At 42.6% G+C, this 22,517-nt stretch overlaps 1 protein-coding gene across 2 annotated transcripts in view; it reads right to left on the bottom strand.

Moving 5' to 3' along the window:
* TAFA2 (TAFA chemokine like family member 2) overlaps positions 1–17,523 on the bottom strand; it is a 504,871-nt gene extending 487,348 nt beyond the window's left edge. The window contains exon 1 of one of the 2 annotated variants that reach the window (XM_077265374.1): positions 16,858–17,523. The gene's annotated coding sequence lies outside the window, so the exon portion shown is untranslated. The remainder of the gene's footprint in view (positions 1–16,857) is intronic. The other variant, XM_077265373.1, reaches the window with a different exon arrangement.
* Between the last annotated feature and the right edge of the window lie 4,994 nt (positions 17,524–22,517).

The following is a 22,517-nucleotide window of genomic DNA, read 5'->3' as shown; positions in this document are numbered from 1 at the left end:
ACAGAAAGGGCACTTTCATGGTCAGCTGAAAACCCTATCAAAATACCATCCTGAAATTACTTTAAGACTCTAATATTAACTCATAACATCAGAGTGGCAATTTCAGATCACAAGAGCTTTCCAGACACAGAAACGAAACTACAGCAGTGAACTGGAACAAAATGCAAAAACAAACGAGGACTAAAGTCCAACTTAGCTGGGAGTTGTCTAGCAGCAGGAACATGCACAGAAAGGCTTCTGATTACAATGTTGACCGGCATGGAAGTGACAGAGGAGCAAGGTTAAATAGCGACTCCCACATCCTGATGGAAACAGGTGAACAGAGGGGATGATGCACACCAGTTCAATTCCACCAGTGGCCACCGGGGGAGCCCAAAATCCAATTTCACAACAGTACCCCCCCCTCAAGGAGGGGGCACCGAACCCTCACCAGAACCACCAGGGCGATCAGGATGAGCCCTATGAAAGGCACGGACCAGATCGGAGGCATGAACATCAGAGGCAGTCACCCAAGAATTATCCTCCTGACCGTATCCCTTCCATTTGACCAGATACTGGAGTTTCCGTCTGGAAACACGGGAGTCCAAGATTTTTTCCACAACGTACTCCAACTCGCCCTCAACCAACACCGGAGCAGGAGGCTCAACGGAAGGCACAACCGGTACCTCATACCTGCGCAACAATGACCGATGAAAAACATTATGAATAGAAAAAGATGCAGAGAGGTCCAAACGGAAGGACACAGGGTTAAGAATCTCCAATATCTTGTACGGGCCGATGAACCGAGGCTTAAACTTAGGAGAAGAAACCCTCATAGGGACAAAACGAGAAGACAACCACACCAAGTCCCCAACACAAAGCCGAGGACCAACCCGACGCCGGCGGTTGGCAAAAAGCTGAGTCTTCTCCTGGGACAACTTCAAATTGTCCACTACCTGCCCCCAAATCTGATGCAACCTCTCCACCACAGCATCCACTCCAGGACAATCCGAAGATTCCACCTGACCAGAAGAAAATCGAGGATGAAACCCCGAATTACAGAAAAAAGGAGACACCAAGGTGGCAGAGCTGGCCCGATTATTGAGGGCAAACTCCGCTAAAGGCAAAAAAGCAACCCAATCATCCTGATCTGCAGACACAAAACACCTCAAATATGTCTCCAAGGTCTGATTCGTCCGCTCGGTCTGGCCATTAGTCTGAGGATGGAAAGCAGACGAGAAAGACAAATCTATGCCCATCCTAGCACAGAATGCTCGCCAAAATCTAGACACGAATTGGGTTCCTCTGTCAGAAACGATATTCTCCGGAATACCATGCAAACGGACCACATTTTGAAAAAACAGAGGAACCAACTCGGAAGAAGAAGGCAACTTAGGCAGGGGAACCAAATGGACCATCTTAGAGAAACGGTCACACACCACCCAGATGACAGACATCTTCTGAGAAACAGGAAGATCCGAAATAAAATCCATCGAGATGTGCGTCCAGGGCCTCTTCGGGATAGGCAAGGGCAACAACAATCCACTAGCCCGAGAACAACAAGGCTTGGCCCGAGCACAAACGTCACAAGACTGCACAAAGCCTCGCACATCTCGAGACAGGGAAGGCCACCAGAAGGACCTTGCCACCAAATCCCTGGTACCAAAGATTCCAGGATGACCTGTCAACGCAGAAGAATGAACCTCAGAAATGACTTTACTGGTCCAATCATCAGGAACAAACAGTCTACCAGGTGGGCAACGATCAGGTCTATCCGCCTGAAACTCCTGCAAGGCCCGCCGCAGGTCTGGAGAAACGGCAGACAATATCACTCCATCCTTAAGGATACCTGTAGGTTCAGAGTTACCAGGGGAGTCAGGCTCAAAACTCCTAGAAAGGGCATCCGCCTTAACATTCTTAGAACCCGGCAGGTAGGACACCACAAAATTAAACCGAGAGAAAAACAACGACCAGCGCGCCTGTCTAGGATTCAGGCGACTGGCGGACTCAAGATAAATTAGATTTTTGTGGTCAGTCAATACCACCACCTGATGTCTAGCCCCCTCAAGCCAATGACGCCACTCCTCAAAAGCCCACTTCATGGCCAAAAGCTCCCGATTCCCAACATCATAATTCCGCTCGGCGGGCGAAAATTTACACGAGAAAAAGGCACAAGGTCTCATCACGGAACAATCGGAACTTCTCTGTGACAAAACTGCCCCAGCTCCGATTTCAGAAGCGTCGACCTCAACCTGAAAAGGAAGAGCAACATCAGGCTGATGCAACACAGGGGCGGAAGAAAAGCGGCGCTTAAGCTCCCGAAAGGCCTCCACAGCAGCAGGGGACCAATCAGCAACATCAGCACCCTTCTTAGTCAAATCAGTCAATGGTTTAACAACATCAGAAAAACCAGCAATAAATCGACGATAAAAGTTAGCAAAGCCCAAAAATTTCTGAAGACTCTTAAGAGAAGAGGGTTGCGTCCAATCACAAATAGCCTGAACCTTGACAGGATCCATCTCGATGGAAGAGGGGGAAAAAATATATCCCAAAAAGGAAATCTTTTGAACCCCAAAAACGCACTTAGAACCCTTCACACACAAGGAATTAGACCGCAAAACCTGAAAAACCCTCCTGACCTGCTGGACATGAGAGTCCCAGTCATCCGAAAAAATCAAAATATCATCCAGATACACAATCATAAATTTATCCAAATAATCACGGAAAATGTCATGCATAAAGGACTGAAAGACTGAAGGGGCATTTGAAAGACCAAAAGGCATCACCAAATACTCAAAGTGGCCCTCGGGCGTATTAAATGCGGTCTTCCACTCATCCCCCTGCTTAATTCGCACCAAATTATACGCCCCACGGAGATCTATCTTAGAGAACCACTTGGCCCCCTTTATGCGAGCAAACAAATCAGTCAGCAGTGGCAACGGATATTGATATTTAACCGTGATTTTATTCAAAAGCCGATAATCAATACACGGTCTCAAAGAGCCATCTTTCTTAGCCACAAAGAAAAAACCGGCTCCTAAGGGAGATGACGAAGGACGAATATGTCCCTTTTCCAAGGACTCCTTTATATATTCTCGCATAGCAGCATGTTCAGGCACAGACAGATTAAATAAACGACCCTTAGGGTATTTACTACCCGGAATCAAATCTATGGCACAATCGCACTCCCGGTGCGGAGGTAATGAACCAAGCTTAGGTTCTTCAAAAACGTCACGATATTCAGTCAAGAATTCAGGAATCTCAGAGGGAATAGATGATGAAATGGAAACCACAGGTACGTCCCCATGCTTCCCCTTACATCCCCAGCTTAACACAGACATAGCTTTCCAGTCAAGGACTGGGTTATGAGATTGCAGCCATGGCAATCCAAGCACCAACACATCATGTAGGTTATACAGCACAAGAAAGCGAATAATCTCCTGATGATCCGGATTAATCCGCATAGTTACTTGTGTCCAGTATTGTGGTTTATTACTAGCCAATGGGGTGGAGTCAATCCCCTTCAGGGGTATAGGAGTTTCAAGAGGCTCCAAATCATACCCACAGCGTTTGGCAAAGGACCAATCCATAAGACTCAAAGCGGCGCCAGAGTCGACATAGGCATCCGCGGTAATAGATGATAAAGAACAAATCAGGGTCACAGATAGAATAAACTTAGACTGTAAAGTGCCAATTGAAACAGACTTATCAAGCTTCTTAGTACGCTTAGAGCATGCTGATATAACATGAGTTGAATCACCGCAATAGAAGCACAACCCATTTTTTCGTCTTAAATTCTGCCGTTCACTTCTGGACAGAATTCTATCACATTGCATATTCTCTGGCGTCTTCTCAGTAGACACCGCCAAATGGTGCACAGGTTTGCGCTCCCGCAGACGCCTATCGATCTGGATAGCCATTGTCATGGACTCATTCAGACCCGCAGGCACAGGGAACCCCACCATAACATCCTTAATGGCATCAGAGAGACCCTCTCTGAAATTCGCCGCCAGGGCGCACTCATTCCACTGAGTAAGCACAGCCCATTTACGGAATTTCTGGCAGTATATTTCAGCTTCGTCTTGCCCCTGAGATAGGGACATCAAGGCCTTTTCCGCCTGAAGCTCTAACTGAGGTTCCTCATGAAGCAACCCCAAGGCCAGAAAAAACGCATCCACATTGAGCAACGCAGGATCCCCTGGAGCCAATGCAAAAGCCCAATCCTGAGGGTCGCCCCGGAGCAAGGAAATCACAATCCTGACCTGCTGAGCAGGATCTCCAGCAGAGCGAGATTTCAGGGACAAAAACAACTTGCAATTATTTTTGAAATTTTGAAAGCAAGATCTATTCCCCGAGAAAAATTCAGGCAAAGGAATTCTAGGTTCAGATATAGGAACATGAACAACAAAATCTTGTAAATTTTGAACTTTCGTGGTGAGATTATTCAAACCTGCAGCTAAACTCTGAATATCCATTTTAAACAGGTGAACACAGAGCCATTCCAGGATTAGAAGGAGAGAGAGAGAGAGAAAGGCTGCAATATAGGCAGACTTGCAAGAGATTCAATTACAAGCACACTCAGAACTGAAGGGAGGGGGAAAAAAAAAAAAAAAAATCTTCAGCAGACTTCTCTTTTCTCTCCTTTCTCTGTCAATTAATTTAACCCTTTTTTTGGGCCGGTCAAACTGTTATGGTTCTCAATGGCAAGAGAACATAGCCCAGCAAACATAAGTACTAGCTCTTGGAAGGATGGAAACTAAACTGACCATGAACTAAACCTGCCGCACAACTAACAGTAGCCGGGTAGCGTTGCCTACGTTTTTTATCCCTAGACGCCCAGCGCCGGCCGGAGGACTAACTAATCCTGACAGAGGAAAATATAGTCCTGGCTCACCTCTAGAGAAGTTTCCCCGATAGGCAGACAGAGGCCCCCACATATATTGGCGGTGATATTAGATGAAATGACAAACGTAGTATGAAAATAGGTTTAGCAAAATTGAGGTCCGCTTACTAGATAGCAGGAAGACAGAAAGGGCACTTTCATGGTCAGCTGAAAACCCTATCAAAATACCATCCTGAAATTACTTTAAGACTCTAATATTAACTCATAACATCAGAGTGGCAATTTCAGATCACAAGAGCTTTCCAGACACAGAAACGAAACTACAGCAGTGAACTGGAACAAAATGCAAAAACAAACGAGGACTAAAGTCCAACTTAGCTGGGAGTTGTCTAGCAGCAGGAACATGCACAGAAAGGCTTCTGATTACAATGTTGACCGGCATGGAAGTGACAGAGGAGCAAGGTTAAATAGCGACTCCCACATCCTGATGGAAACAGGTGAACAGAGGGGATGATGCACACCAGTTCAATTCCACCAGTGGCCACCGGGGGAGCCCAAAATCCAATTTCACAACAGGGACTGCTGCGCGATATTCACCTCTCCTCATTCCGGCCGCCGCTCCGTCTTCAGCGTCTTCTGCAGTGACGCTCAGGTCAGAGGGCGCGGTGACGTGGTTAGTGCGCACCCTCTGCCTGAACGTCAGAGCAGAAGACGCTGGAGACGGATTGGCGGCCGGAAGGAGGAAAGGTGAATATTTAAACTGCCGGGGGCCTGAGCGACGAGAGGTATGTGATTATTTTTTTTATTGCGGCAACAGCAAATGGGGCACGTGACAGTATGGAGCATCTTATGGGGCCATAATCAACGTTTGTGCAGGATTATATGGGGCAAATATCTATATGGAGCATCTTATAGGGCCATAATTAACATTTGTGCAGGATTATATGGGGCAAATATCTTCATGGAGCATCTTATAGGGCCATAATTAACATTTGTGCAGCACTATATGGGGCAAGTGTCTATATGGAGCATCTTATGGGGTCGTAATTAACGTTTGTGCAGCACTATATGGGGCAAATATCTTTATGGAGCATCTTTTGGGGCCATAATTAACATTTGTGCAGCAACATATGTGGCAAGTGTCTGTATGGAGCATCTTATGGGGCCATAATTAACGTTTGTGCAGCATTATATTGGGCATATGTGTATATGGAGCATCTTATGAGGCCATTATTAACCTTTATGCAGGATTATATGGGGCATATTTTAATATGGAGCATCTTATGGGGCCCATCATGAACTTTATGGAGCATTATATGGGGCGTATTTTGTATGGAGCATCTTATGGGGTCCATCATGAACTGTATGGAGAATTGTATGGGGCTCCTGATTCAATATCGATATTCAAAAACATTTAACCTACTCATGTCTCTATTAATTTTACTTTTATTGGTATCTATTTTTACTTTTGAAATTTACCATTAGCTGCTCCATTTTCCACCCTAAGCTTATACTCGAGCCATTAAGTTTTCCCATTTTTTTGTGGCAAAATTAGGGGGGTCCGCTTATACTCGGGTCGGCTTATACTTGAGTATATACGGTATGTAATATATTCAAATGAAAAAAAAGGTGTTTTGCATGATATCAGGAACTCTTTAAGTATGAAAGTCTAATGCAACCGATTCCAATGTAGTATGGTTATATACTTCATATATACAAAGAGATGGCATATTGAAACTCGTTTGGTAATAGAAACTTTCCTTTATTCCATTTCCATTAAAACACATACTTCACATATGCATTTGCATGATAAAAAGCTGACGCATTTCTGACATGTTACCGCACTTGTTACCGCATTGTTTTTTGCCATGTTTTTTATTTATTTTTTCTGGTGTTTACTAAAGGGGTTAACTTGTTGGATAGTTTTACGCCCTTAATGACTGAAGCCTTTTTCAGTTTTGCGTTTTCGTTTTTCGCTCCCCTCCTTCCCAGAGCCATAACTTTTTTATTTTTCCGTCAAAATGACCATGTGAGGGCTTATTTTTTGTGGGTCGAGTTGTAATTTTGAACGACACCATTGGTTGTGTACTAGAAAACGGGAAAAAAAATTCAAGTGCGGTGAAATTGCAAAAAAAAGTGCAATCCCACACTAACCTGCCATTATGATTCTCCAGGTCATTAAACAAAAATTGTGCCATTTTCCAATATCCGTAGCATCTCCATTTTTCGTGATCTGGGGTCAGGTGAGGGCTTATTTTTTGCGTGCCGAGCTGACATTTTTAATGATACCATTTTGGTGCAGATACGTTCTTTTGATTGCCCGTTATTACATTGCGGCGACCAAAAAAACATAATTCTGGCGTTTTTACTTTTTTTATTACTTCGCCGTTTTATTGATCAGGTTAATCCTTTTTTTGTTGATATGTGTAGGTTTGATTTTATTTTTGTTGTCATATTTTGAATGGGGTGAAAGGGGGGTGATTTAAAGTTTTATATTTTAAAATTTTTTCATATTTTTAAAAACATTTTTTTAATTTTGGCATGCTTCAATAGCCTCCACGGGAGCTAGAAACTGCCACAACTCGATTGCCTCTGCTACATAGAGGCGATGCTCAGATCGCCTCTATGTAGGAGAATTACAGCATTGCTATGAGCGCCGACCACAGAGTGGCTTTCATACCAATCTGGAATCAACAACCATATAGGTATTCAGGAGACCTCTGGTTGCCATGCCAATGCACTGATGACCCCCGATCACGTGACAGGGATCACCGGTGCGAGCATTTCTGGCCAGATAGGCGGAAGCGCTTGTTAAATCAGAGTTTGACAGCGGCATTTAACTAGTTAATAGGTGCGGGCGGATCGCGATTCTACCCGCGCCTATTGCGAGCATGTCAGCTGTTCAAAACAGCTGACATGTCTCGGCTTTGATGCGGGCTCACTGCCGAAGCCTGCATCAAAGCGGAGGTTCTGCCATCGGACATACTATTCTGTCCGATAGCAGAAAGGAGTTAAAGGTCGGCAATACCAAATATGTCTACTTTTATTGTTTATATGTTTTTCATAAAAATATTTATTTGTACAATATATTTTGATTTTTTTAAGATTTGTACAATTTTTTTTACTTTGTCTCACTATGGAACTTTCACTTTTTGCAGGCTGACTGCTTGTATAGCATAGAGATGCAGGAGCATCCCTATGCTGTGCAAACTGTCAGTGTTGCACTGACAACGTTGCTTGATCATGCTCTGAGCAATGATAGGGACCCTGTGATGACATCGCGGGGTCTTCAATTCAAGGACAGAGGAGCTGTCCTCCCTCTGCCTACTCACAAAATGATGCCATCGAGTTTGATAACAGCATTTAGGGGGTTAAAGTGGAGTGGTGCGGGACTGCTCCTGGCACTGAGTACCAGGTGTCAGCTGTCAGAATAAGCTGACACGTGGCGGCGTATCGCCGGGATGTATCCATACGGCACAGGTCAATAAGTCGCAGGTCACAGGGATGTAAAGATATGTCTTGGGTGGGAAAGGGGTTAAACCATCATTTGCCTACTATATTGGCAAACAGGACTGCAGAAATGGTAACCCCTGACTTTGTATTTTTTTGTTATGTACCCAGCATCATTCAGACTTGTCATGGTGGCCAACTTGACTTTTCTGTACAGCTTTCAAAAAATCATCATGGACAGGAAACATTTTTATGGACACATTGGCTGAACCATAAGAAATTATTAAGATTTTAAGTGATATATGTGCACAACCCATAATTCTGATATAAAATAACATCACCTGCATTTACTATGAGCTGTGAAATTATAATAAATAGTCATAATATTCTGTATAAGTTTTTCCATCGTAAAATACAAAAAAAAACATGGAGGCATCAGAAAAAATGTTTTACGGACACAGAAATAATTGAACTATTTCTACAGACTGTCCAGCAATTTCTAGATGGTGGGTAAAGAGCCGTTTATCAAAACTGTAAAATTGTCTTTGTTTCAGCAACCCATCAGGCTTAGCTTTCATATTTCCAAAATAATTGAAGAAATAAAAGGTTTATGTAAAAAGCATGATGACATGACAAATTTTCGTATTTATGTTTTCGCTTTTTGATCCCCTTCCTCCAAGAGCCATAACTTTTTTATTTTTCGTTCACATAGCCATATGAGGGCTTGCCCTTTGACGTTTGAATGACATTAGTCATTCTACCACATATTGTACTGGAGCACAAGAAAAACAATTCCAACTGCTATGAAATTGCAAAAAAACATGCAATTCTGACATTGTGTTTTGAGAATTGCTTTTATGGCTTACTTTGTGTGGCAAAATTAACCTGGCACCATGACTGTCCTGGTCAGTATGATTACAGCAATATCAAACGTGTCAAGCATTTTCATTATATTAGTGGTGGGGGAAAAAAATCTGAATTTTTTAAAAGAAAATTTTTGAGGATTGTGTCATCGATTTCCGAGACATATAACATTTTCACTTTTCAGCTGTTGAGGCTGTGTAAGGGCTTAATTCTTGCGGGGTGAGATGTTTTTATTGATACCATTTTAGGATAGATATGATGCTTTGATCACTTCTTACTATATTTTTTGTTGATGTGATGAAAAAACAACTAAGCAAATCTTAGGTCTTTTTTACAGGTCCTTTCCAGTTTTCAGCACATCCATCCATCCATGACTCATGATGTCATGTATCATCTGATGTCACAGTGTGTGTTGTTCTGTGAGAACATGACATCAAGTAGCCCAGAAGGGACCCAAAAAGAGATCAATGTTCTTCTATATCTGAGGACCACACTGGATCTGTGACCAAGAGGGCAGCTGTGCAAAGAAGAGAGACTGGGAAGAGGTGAGTATATTTTTCACTTTTAGTTCTTAACTAGCCCTTTTGAATCCAGCAAAATTGTGCCCAATTTGCTGGATTCGCACAAGCATGCCGCAAAAGAATTGGATTCATGCAAATCCAAAATTTGAGAGAAATTTGAGGCAATTTCAATTCATTTTTACCTGGTAGATATCTGTCTACGAAGCTAAAGGAGTCTCTCAACAACCCCCTCTTAGGCTACTTTCACACTAGCGTCGGGAAAGACCCGTCGCTGTGCGTCGGGCCGACGTTCCCGACGCTAGCGTGGTCTCCGCCGCACAACGGGGGCAGCGGATGTATTTTTCCAACGCATCCGCTGCCCCATTGTGAGGTGCGGGGAAGTGCGGGGAGGTGGGGGCGGAGTTCCGGCCGCGCATGCGCGGTCGGAAAAAGCGGACCGTCGGGAGCAAAAAACGTTACATGTAAGGTTTTTTCTCCCGACGGTCCGCTAACACACGCCCAAGCGTCGCAAAACGGACGCGACATTTGGCAATGCGTCGCAAATGCGTCGCAAATGCGTCGCTAATGTTAGTCTATGACGAAAAAACGTATCCAGCAAGAACTTTTGCTGGATGCGTATTTTCGGCAAAACGACGCATTTGCGACGTATTGCAGTTAACGCTAGAGTGAAAGTAGCCTTAGATATAAATAGTAATCGGGTTCAGACAATGTTCACAAATGAGCACAAAATAGAAACAGTAACAACCACAGGGTAAAATAATTTAGGCCATAATTGTAGACCAACACACTTCACATTTTCCAACTTATCCAAGCAATAGAAGTTACTTTCCTTTGGTTTTATTGGAAGTATAAAAGCATGGTTCTCAGATCATAAAACACTCAAGGAAATTTTTCATGTTTGCTTTTTGGAGACACAAGATGTAGTTTTGAATGAAGCCTATCATTTTACCGTATAATGTACCAAAAAAATAAAAAAAGTGATGTAAATGGAAAAAAAAATCAATTCCGCCATTTTTGTCAAGTTTTATTTTTATAGCATTCATTGTGCTGTAAAATAAACTGACATTATTTTTTGTCACCTGACACTTTTTTATTTTTACATCGATGAACCTGTATGCGGGAAAATTTTTTGTGCATTGAAATAATTTTTTTGTTGATAGCATTTTGGAGTACATGCTATATATTGATCTTTATTCATGCCATTTTTTAGTGGGAATTGCTGCTACCAAAAAATGTCACTTCTGGCATTTTTATTTTTATCTCATTTCAGCTTTCACCATATGAGATAAATATTTTTTTTTAATTTGGGCAATTACTTACACAGCAATATGAAATCTGTTCATTAATCTATTTTTTTACATTTTGCTACATACACTGCTCAAAAAAGTAAAAGGAACACTAAAATTCCACATCCTAGAATATCCCTGAATGAAATATTCCAGTTGTAAATCTTTATTCATTACATAGTGGAATGCGTTGAGAACAATAAAACATAAAAATGATCAATATAAATCAAAATTAATATCCCATGGAGGTCTGGATTTGGAATGATACTCAAAATCAAAGTGGAAAATTAAATTACATGCTGATCCAACTTCAGAGGAAATGCCTCAAGACAAAGAACTTATGCTCAGTAGTGTGTGTGGCCTCCAAGTGCCTGTATGACCTCATTATAACGTCTGGGCATGCTCCTGATGAGGAGGCAGATGGTCTCCTGTGGGACTACTCCCAAACCTAGATTAAAGCATCAGTTAACACCTGGACAGTCTGTAGTGTGGTCCCAGATGTGCTCGATTGGATTCAAGTCTGAGGAATGTGCAGGTGAGTCCATAGTGTCAATGCCTTCATTATGCAGGAACTGCTGATACACTTCAGCCACATGAGGCCTAGTATTGTCATGCATCAGTAGGAACCCAGGGCCCACTGCATCTGCATATTGTCTCACAATGGGTCTGAGGATCTCACCCGAGTACCTAATGGCAGTCTGGGTACCGCCTGGCTAGCATATGGAGGGCTGTGCGGTTCACTGCCAAACTGGTCATACTGGAGAATGTTACAGGCAGCAGAACGTTCTCCATGGCATCTCCAAATTCGGTCACATCTATCACATGTGCTCAGTGTGAACCTGCTCTCATCCATGAAGAGCACAGGATGCCAATGTTGAATCTGCCAATATTGGAGTTCTCTAGCAAATGCCAATCGCCCTGCATGGTGTTAAGCTGTAAGCACAACACCCTCTTGTGGACATCAGGCCCTCATACCACCCTTACGGAGTCTGTTTCTGAAAGTTTGAGCAGACACAAGGATGTTTGTGACCTGCTGGAAGTCAGTTTGCTTGGCTCTGGCACTACTCCTCCTGTTCCCCCTTACATCAAGGAGGAGGTAGTGGTCCTGCTGCTGGATTGTTGAACTCCTACGGCCCCCTTCACATCTTCTAGTGTACTGGCCTGTCTCCTGGTATATGGTCCATGCCCTGGGCACTGTGCTGACAGACACAGCTACCCTTCTTGCCACAGCTTGTAATAATGTGCCATAATGGAGATGCACTACCTGAGCAACTTCTGTGAGTTATAGACACTGCATCATGCTACTGTTCAGTACTTCTAAGGGTGAGAGCAATGACAAAATGCAAAAGTGACCAAAACAACAGCCAAAAAGGATGAGAATAGAGAAATGGTCTGTAGTCACCTCCTGTACAACCACTCCACTCCTCTTTTCGGATAAAACATGCAACCATTCCAATCTATGGATTTGTTCACATGTCTGTGTTTTTTTTTGTTGACCAAGCATCCACAAAAAGTGCTGTGTTCGTGTTTGATCTGAATCACTGGTCAAAAATGAAAATCTTGTACAGCACACTGATGGAATCCAATGCAACAAGAAAAAAATGTCACGGCACCAGTGATTCAGCTGTAGATTGTCTTTATATCGGTCAGACTTGAAAGGCACAGTAGGCTTATTAACTGGTGTATGGGGCCAAGCCGGAATCAAACATGTAATGATGCTGATGAAGAAATAAGAAAAGCGGCACTCACCACGTCGATGCAAATAGGGTCCTTTATTCCATATTTCAGGACATGGACAGGGTATGCAGAAAAGTCAAAGGGGTGCAGGGAAGAAAGTGTGGATGATGGCCGTTTCATGTTAGTCCAAAGCTTCTACGGGTCCACCCCTCTGACTCTTCTACATACCCTGCCCATGTCCTGAAATATGGAATAAAGGACCATATATGCACCGACGTGGTGGGTGCCGCTTTTCTTATTTCTTCATCAGCATCGTTACACTCTTGGAATCCTACTGGCATTCTAGATCTGCCTAGGCCTAGAAGAAGCTTGAGAAATCCCTGGCAGGTTTTTTTTTGCATATGAGAAAAAGTGATAAAACATTGACCACGATTAGATGGAAATCTGATCCAGTACACTAATAAAATTCGGAGCGTTTTATCACATACGAGATAAAGCACTGAAAGGGGCCTAAGGGCAGCGCACAGACGGCACAGCTCCAGTATTACTGCATTGATCAATTTACTTTACTTAATGTGCGCCAGTTGATGCAGATGGCAGGTGTATTGACCTGCATAAAACACCTCATATAAGCAGCACCTGCTTCATGTAATCATGAGTATCCTTTGGGCATAAACTCGCCACTGTAGCAGACAAATACAATATAATATCAAGATAAAATAAGTTTATATTAACGTACATGGGAATAGCATACATATTCTAATCTAATCTTTATTTTTCCCAACATAATATAGCAGATGAAGGACAAAACAAAACATGCTATATATTCTATTGCAACATTTCCTATAACTGTGTGGTCCCATCAATTACAGTGGTAATTAATCACATATCCCAAAAATCAATTTATTGCATATTTCCCTTTTGTTGTGATGTGGGTGTTGCTAACAAAACTCCCCTACTGCATGGGTGTAAACCTGGCTACAATTCTGTGAAGACTTGTAATGATTACTATGATAATTAGTGTTATGATTGGGTATGATTAGACAATTTTGACAAGATGCAAACAGATCATTGGCGTTTACAGGAGTTTACAATCAGCTGCCATTATTTCCTATGCTGATGATCTAAAACTACTGCATTCATTTCAACAATACCATTCACACATAACGATTATAGCTCAATGCAATAGAAATGAGTGTGATCAAAAGGAAACTCCTAGGTCAGATTTATGGGCATGTAAATGTACGCAGCTCCTGCACCTGTCCACTGTGAGAAGGTGCTCAAGAAGCATCACTAGCCTATCAGTACTGGCCTTGAATTTAAAGACTTATACAAAGCAATTACATTTGCTGACTGATGCTCACACAATACAGTCTGATGTTGTGTAGTTTTTGTGACCTGTATCTTTCTTACTTTCCTCACGTCAAGATTCACTCCTTGCTTTTGACAATAAATTACACCAAACTATGCTAGATGACTCTGGCCTAGAGAAATTGTCTCCTCTCTATGTTGGCAATATGAAGTAATAGTCAGGACCTGCATCAATACACCCCCGTTAAGCACACCAGTAGCTGGCACTGCTTTTAGCTCTGGAGGACCACCAGAACCAGGACCTAAATAGGCAGCACAAATAAAAATGGTTTGGCCTGTCAAAATGGCAGAGACAGACTCAAATCTCTAGTTGCATGTCTTTAGACTGCTCTGCTTTATTATCTCAAGAGCACTGCCTACTTGTTGAAGACATTAAAAAGTAGAACTAAATAAAAAGGACCATATCTTTTGAACTGTACAATGGATTTTTTAAAAATACCCTAAATGGCATATCCAGGGGAGCAGCTGGAATAAAACAATAATAAAAAGTGCCAACTTTTGATCTGGTGACAGGTCTTCCTAAATCAAGAAACAAAAAGACCATATTTAGCGCAATGTCATAGCCCCTATATTCTCTCAAAAAAGGAGAAATTAAAGGAGCTATCCCACAAAAGGAATTTATAACTTATTCACAGAATAAGTCATAATTGTCATGCTCTCTGTAGCCCCCACCTCTGGAACCACCATTAATCACTAGAAAGGGGACCCAGAGCTCCTCATTGCAGTTTGAACTTAGCAGTGGTCACATATGAATTCTGCCTCATTCAGTTTCTAAGGGGCATTGTAAAACAGCCAGATCTTTCTGTCCGTCCTATAGTATGGAACATCAGAGGACAGCCTTGGACACCACTCTATGATGACATCTAAGACCATCACTCTATGATGACATCCATGACCACCACTCTATGATGACATCTATGACCACCACTCTTTGACATCCATGACCACCACTCTATGATGACATTGAAGACCACCACTCTATGATGACATCTATGACCACCATTCTATGATGACATCTATGACCACCACTCTATGATGACATTGAAGACCACCACTCTATGATGACATCTATGACCACTACTCTATGATGACATCCATGACCACCACTCTATGATGACATCTATGACCACCACTCTATGATGACATCACTCTATGATGACATCTATGACCACCACTCTATGATGACATCTAAGACCACCACTCTATGATGACATCCATGACCACCACTCTATGATGACATCTACGACCACCACTCTATGATGACATTGAAGACCACCACTCTATGATGACATCTATGACCACCGAGGTCCTGCAGTCATGAGAAATGGACATCGTTAGATCCTTATTTAAGTGATCAGTGGGGGTTCATCATTCCGACATTTATCAATTATCTTGTTGATAATCGTGTTCACAAAATAATCTGCGTAAAACTAATTTCCCCTCATTTTAATTTTATATTTTGCTAGAGACTGAGCATTCCATTACTAATGTATATCTTATATTCTGTAGGCAATCTGAAGGTCACAAACTATGTGTCCAGTAGGAAAGTACTGCATTTGCTATCAACTTAAACATCCACTGGCAAGAAAAGCTTTAATACCAAGAGCTAAAAAAGAAATCATCAATTTGTCAATAGTGATCTGCAGCTATGAAAAGATCTGCAAGACATGCAATGTTACTGTCATAATTTGGATTTAGTCACTTAAGGAGGATTATGCTCAAATTACAATTACAAGGCAAATACATATTATAAAAAACAATTTCTTTCCCAATTGTAGTTACCACGCTGGTACAATATGACGAAGGAGCAGACAATGAATGTCCATAATCCTGTTGCCTATGCTTACTTGTACAGCAACAATGCCAGGTTTCTAAGTACACTAATAGCATAATAATGTTAAAGGAATCAAATTAGAATGGTTTGGAAAAATATAAATTACACCGCAAAGCTCCATTGCACAAATTATTTCAGGGGTAAAGTTATGACCATTTATCTGATTTTTTTACATTACAGAACAAGTGTTACAAATCACTGAACTGCAGATTATTCAGTGGTGGCAGAATAGAAATGTGATAATAGCTCAGATAAAAGCAATTCAGCTCGTCACACTATCATATACTGCAGACATTGCAGAATTAGCAAACGTGCCATGTGTAGAAGGCTCACAAAACCTGCTAAATTCTGCACTGTATAATATATATATGCAAAATTTTGCGGATTTGAGTATATGTGTATGTATGTACTGTATATATATATATATATATATATATATATAAATATATATACTGTATATACACACATTTGTGAGTGTACATGTATATATCTATATACATATATATACACATACACAAACACACACATATATATATATATATATATATATATATATATATATATATATATATATATATATATACACACACATCTCTCTTTATATGAATATATACACACACATAGAAAGTGAATGCTAAACTTGTAGAGGTTCAGTTTGGGAGTTGGGACCATAGTAAAAAACCTATGCTCCTCTATCTCTTAATTAATTTCTGTCCTCTGAACTCCATCTGCTTGAGTGTCACATTCTGCAGGAGGTCAGCAACTGTTCCAGCGCTAATTGTGAAATCATGCCCAAATAATTGACTGCAAATCACCAACCAAAGCCAACACCTCCGATCAACAATACAAATGAAGCACACTAATCAAGAGCACAAAATGAATTGCAATGCATCACTTAACCCACCGAGCTCTTGACCTAAACGCTTTAACCCTTTTAAGACAAACCCCTTTGACTTCATTCACAAGTAGGCAGACGTCCCACAAATAATGAAGTGTTGACCCACACTGACCACACTACATGGATGAACCTACCTGCTTCCAGGTCTGTAGCTGTAGACTCCTGGTAGGTCCAGTGTGCTGAAACAAGTCCTATCTCAGCAGCATCCTTCTGTACTCCAATGTACTGTAAGATCCATTAAGCAGTCGCTTTCAGCCCCTCTAATAACTGTTCACAGGAATGTTGGTTGCAGACCCTGCACCTGTCCAAGATGCTTCTCACACAGGTGTAGTCACAAGCAGCATCCAGACATAGGTCTCACTGCAGCAATGATCATCTTATTGGAGATCTCATGAGCTCTGTTCAGCTTCTGCTCCTTTACTCCAGAGGAAATCGTCAAAGACCAGCAGCTCCCACCTGCAGCAGTGCAATCCCAGCTCTGAGACTTGGGGAGGATGGTTGGGAGAAGTATCAGGAGCAAGGTGTGGAGTCCTGGCACAACCACTCAAGATCACTGGGTCTGCCTTGAGCATTAAAGTGCAGCCATCAGATACATTGTATACTTCTATTCTTCCTACCTTTCACTGCCATAATTTCCTAAAGTCTGAACTACATGAACAATAGTGGGAGGAACAGCATGTCTAGGAGTTGGCTTACTACTGCAGACCTAGTGAACAAGGGGGAGGGATAAAATAACAGCCCCTACAGAACAACAGAATTGCCATCTGACTTCATCACTGGGCAACCTAATAAAGATGTATCAAGCACCAACAAATTAACACCATGAAATCTTCCAGCACCAAAATGATGGGTGAAGCCTTAATATTGGCACAACCCTGTTGCTATGTGGGTGGATTATGTTTCTTTAAATAAAGGGTATATGACTGAATATTGTATTGTAAATACTGTTTAGCTATTAATGCTGTCTCAATTTCATCTTAGTTTAATTTTAATTTGCAATTTATTGTATTAGTATGGAAAACACTTGGGGGAAAAGAATACAAGCTACAGATAATAAGATATGTACTGTGTCTCCCTCCAGTGGTCGAAGGTGGACTTTTCACTTCTGTTCTTCACTTTCTGTATCATGTAGAACTAACTGAGGAAAGTACATTATTAATTAATCTGCAAATAATACTGTCATATATACCACCTACACTCTCAAATGTGAATAAATAATCTTTATATAGTGGGAATATATTCCACAACACTGTGCAATTCAGAAGGTACATTTACAACCAAAATCAGATATTACATAGTAACAAAAAATTAACAACACAAACAAGAATACTGAAAGCCTGGCTCCCAAAAGCGTACATCCTATGGGGACTTGAAAGGTCAAAATTACTTTTTATATTCAATGGCCCAGCCATCTTTTAAAGTATATAGTGTAATACACATAAATCTGCAAGAACCAGTCACCCTTCGAATATATTAATATGAAGTGCATGAAGGTGAAACTAGTGACTAATAAAGGGGAAGTGTACAGAATAGGATTAAGAATATGTCCCAGATTTACAAGAAAAAAAGAGGGACAGATCAATCCACAAAATTTTAGGTCATGCCCAGGGAGTAATGATTGCAGTTATCAAGGTCACGACTGGGCCAGTGCAGGTGAGGGGCTCGCTGATACCAGTGCAAACTTCAACTGGATGTGCGTCATGCACATACGGCTGTGGAATATTTTGTCGCAGGGGTCTGCATGCTGCAATACATGTTGCTGGACAGAGGCCAGCAGCAGACGTCGGCGTGCATGTGACTGGGGGTGCATGGTAATGATGTCATGCGCTCCCTTCGTGAGTACGCTGAAGTCAACTGCAAGCTTCAAAAGATGATGCCACATGGCAGAGGAGCGGTGAGAAAGTGAGTAGAATCATTTTTTTCTATGCATTAAAGTACAGAGACAAAAAGGGGGACATATACCAGAATGTGTGATATATATACCAGGAAGGAGTACAGGATAAGGGACATACAGTTGTATTAAGAAATGGGGTATGTGAATTTTTGGTCATAGTCATTTGGATGTTTTGGGTTGTCATTATGATTTAAAAAGAGAAAACACAGTAGTTTGAGAATAAATGGCTTCACCCAACCACTAACCATGAGTGGAGAAAAAGTTTTGGTGTTATCATTCATATTCTCTGAAAAAAGGCCAAGAAAGCAAAAATTCAGCTTGGGTATGTAAACTTTTGAGCACAACTGTATATACCAGGATGGGGTCCAGGAAAAGATATATACAGTCAAGATGGGGTGCAGAGTGTACATTAATGAGAAAAAATGAACTTTTTTGAATTTCCCAAATGGCTGCAATGAAACAAAGTGAAAAATTTAAAGGGGTCTGAATACTTTCCGTACCCACTGTATATGTACCAGGATGGGAGATATATATACCAGGATGTGTCCAAGGATGGTGGACATTAGGGATGAGCGAGTAGTGAAATATTCGGACTCGCTATACTCGTACCGAGTATACCGTAATACTCGGGTATTCAGTACGAGTAGCGAGTCCAATGTTAGTCAATGGAAAATGCGAGTAATTGTCTGCTGGACCCTACAAAGAGGTCTGGGGGCTGAGGAAAAGGCTAAAAAAGGTGTAAATGTTAAAAAAATGTATGATGTAAACAAGTGTATATAACATGGGGGCACCTAGTCAGGGGCTGCACGAGTGATTTTACACCACTGATTCACTAGAATGTACAAACACTCTAACACTATTTGAAATCCTATTATTTTTTGCCGGCAGAGCGGGACTCGTACGCCACTTACGAAGTTCCAGTGATATATCAGAAGTGCCGTAAGAGCGAGTGATGATGGAGGCGATCTTCTGACAGCTAAGTGTGTAAGTGGTGTAAAGAGAGCGATCTGCCCTAGGGGCTGTGTGATGGTTAACGCAGGAAGAAGCCACCCCTTATCATCATCACAAGGGATTCACAATTATAAAGCTTGGACTACTGCCCTTGTTGTACCGCTGCCACTGCCCAATGTGTAGGCATAGACATAGTGTCTTCAAAACATTAGCCCTTGGGGCTGTATCATGGTTGACGCAGGAAGGAGGCCTCAAGAGCCAGACAATTATGAAAGTAGACTACTAGCATGGTAGTTCCAGTGCCCAATGTGCAGGCATAGACATAATGTCTCTCCTCATTAATGCATGCTGTTGCACAGAGCTGGTACCTCTGCTAGCAGCGGTGACTGAGGGAGCCGTTGCCATCAAATGATCGACAACGGCCCTCTTGAAGGATTCAATTGTGAAACCCCTTGGTGATTGCAACAGTAGTGAAGGAAATTTGTCCTTGTACTGTGGGTCTAGAAAGGTGGCCAACCAGTATAGGTTGCTATTGAAAATATGGATTACGTGAGGGTCTTGGCACAGAGAGTCAGATATGAAGTGTGCCATGTGTGCCAATCTGCAAAGAGGCAAATCTTCTGTGACCCCAGAAGGAGGAACAGTACCCATCCTCTCCTCCACCTCCTCCTCTCCAGCCCACCCATGCTGGACAGACATGAATCTGAGGTTGGGATTCCCTTCTGTAGCATGAGGTGTACCCTCGGTACAACTGAAAAAGAAGGCTTCTCCCTCCTCGATTTCGTCATCATCTTCATCCCCCAATCTTGCCTGATGATATTGGCTGGGCTGGGTAGGATCACTCATTGTGAAATCTTGCTCCATACTCAGCTGCTGGGCAAGCAAAGATTCCATTTTTAGATTCTGCAGCAATTCTTTTCAGCGGACATAGCATAGGGATGGTTATGCTGATAACTGCCTGATCAACGCTCACAAGCTTGGTGCAGTACTCAAAGTTATCAAGCACCTCACAAATATCAGCGATCCACACCCACTCGACAGTTGTTATGTGTCTTGGCTGAGTCTCAGTGTGACGGGCATGTTTAAGCTGGTATTCAGCAAGTGCCCTCTGCTGCTCACTTATCCTTGCCAACGTATGATATGTTGAGTTCCACCGTGTTGGCAGGTTGCAAATGAGTCAGTGGTTTGGCAAATTAAATTGCTTTTGAAGCGCTGCAAGACCGGCAACAGCGGTTGAGGAATGGCGGAAATGTGTGCAAATACGGTGCACCTTCTCAAGTAGTTATAGCAAGTCATAGTATGTTTTTATAAATTTCTGCACCACTAGGTTCAGCATGTGAGCCATGCATGGCATGTGTACCAGTTTCCCGAGCTTTAAAGCCAACACCAGGTCACGCCCATTGTCGCAGACAACCAGACCGTGTTGGAGTTGCAGTGGGGAGAGCCACTGATTGGTCTGTTGTTTTATTCCTTGCACAGCTCTTCTGCAGTGTGTGGTGTTTCATCTAAGCAGATCAGGTTCAGCAGAGCGTGTTGCCACTTTGCCGATGCGCTGCTGCACAGCTCCCAACTTGGGAGTGATGTGGAGGGTAATTCAGCATAGGATGATGAGGGGAAGGAGGAAGAGGGGAGACAGGACGTATATGATGAGGCGGAAACCCTTATTGAGGTTGGGCCCACTATTTGTGGGTGGCGTGGGTAGGATATGTGATGGTCCAGTTTGAGACTTTGTCCCTCCAACAGGTTGAGCCAGTGAGCTGTGACAGAGATTTATCATCCCTGGCCACAAGTACTTGTCCATGTGTCTATTGTAAGGTGGACCTTCCCAGTTACGGCGTTGGTGAGAGCACGCTTTAGATTGTTTAAGCCGTGCGGGTGTAACACAGGGACGGCACTCTGGGAAAAATAGTGCTGGCTGGGAACAGAGTATCGTGGGGAAGCCACAACCAACAGATCATGGAAAGACTGTGTCTCCACAACTAGCAACTTGCCAATGTGCACGTTCAGTATTTGTGCTTGTGGGTGCGTGGCTTGGTATTTATGCCTCCTTTCATACATCTGGGGCACGGACAATTGGACGCTTGGCTGGGACAAACAAGTGGATGAGCTTGTTGTTTCCTATGTCTGTGCAACTGCAGCTTGTGAACAAGAGGTATGACCACCTGCTTCCTGCCCAGATTGGGAAGTACGGATCACAGGCAACATGGCAGTGGTTTGACCCGCAGACACTGATTTGGTACCCTGTTGTTCCGCCCACCGACTAGGGTGCTTGGCTGCAATATGTTTCTGCATACTGGTGGTGCTTTGGTTGCCTTTGCCCTGGCCTCTGCTCAGCTTCGTATGGCAGATGCTACAGATGACATTTGGTTCAGAAGGACTATCGGAAAAAAATTTCCAGACAGCAGCTGAACGCACCCTTGCCTTGACTTTGAGCACAGAGGGATTGCTCTTGGCAACAGTTGACTCACTTTGCACTCTGCTGAAACCAGTAGCCCTTGGTGCCTTTCTTGGTGCTACGTATCCACCTTCTTCCTCTGTGCTGTAGTGCTGGCTATGCGTGCCAACGGTCCAGGTCAGATCGGTGGTCTCATCATTCACCACCTCGTCGACCATGTCATCCTACTTCTGTGTTGATATTATCGACTGGTCAGATGGCAACTGTGTGTCATCACCATCAGCCTCCATCTCTTCACCCGGTATATCATGTGGATGAAAGTGACTTTCTTCTGGCCGTGGGGTTTCAAATATTTAGCCATCATCAGCAGACGATACCTCATTAAGTTCCTCTTCAATGTCGCGTGGTGAGAGGCCAGAAGCAACAAAAGGAAATGGACCAAACAGATCCTCGGAGTGGCCAAGGTTGGGGTCAAATATTTCCTGTGACTCCTGATGGGGGGATGAACTAGGAACAGGTTGAGAATAGGATGACCCAGCGTTCTCTGTATGGAC

Source organism: Ranitomeya variabilis, chromosome 5 (genome assembly GCF_051348905.1).
Source record: "Ranitomeya variabilis isolate aRanVar5 chromosome 5, aRanVar5.hap1, whole genome shotgun sequence".
NCBI lineage: Eukaryota > Metazoa > Chordata > Amphibia > Anura > Dendrobatidae > Ranitomeya > Ranitomeya variabilis.
The sequence above is the reverse complement of the archived record's forward strand: the minus strand, read 5'-3'. Positions and strand labels throughout refer to the sequence as shown.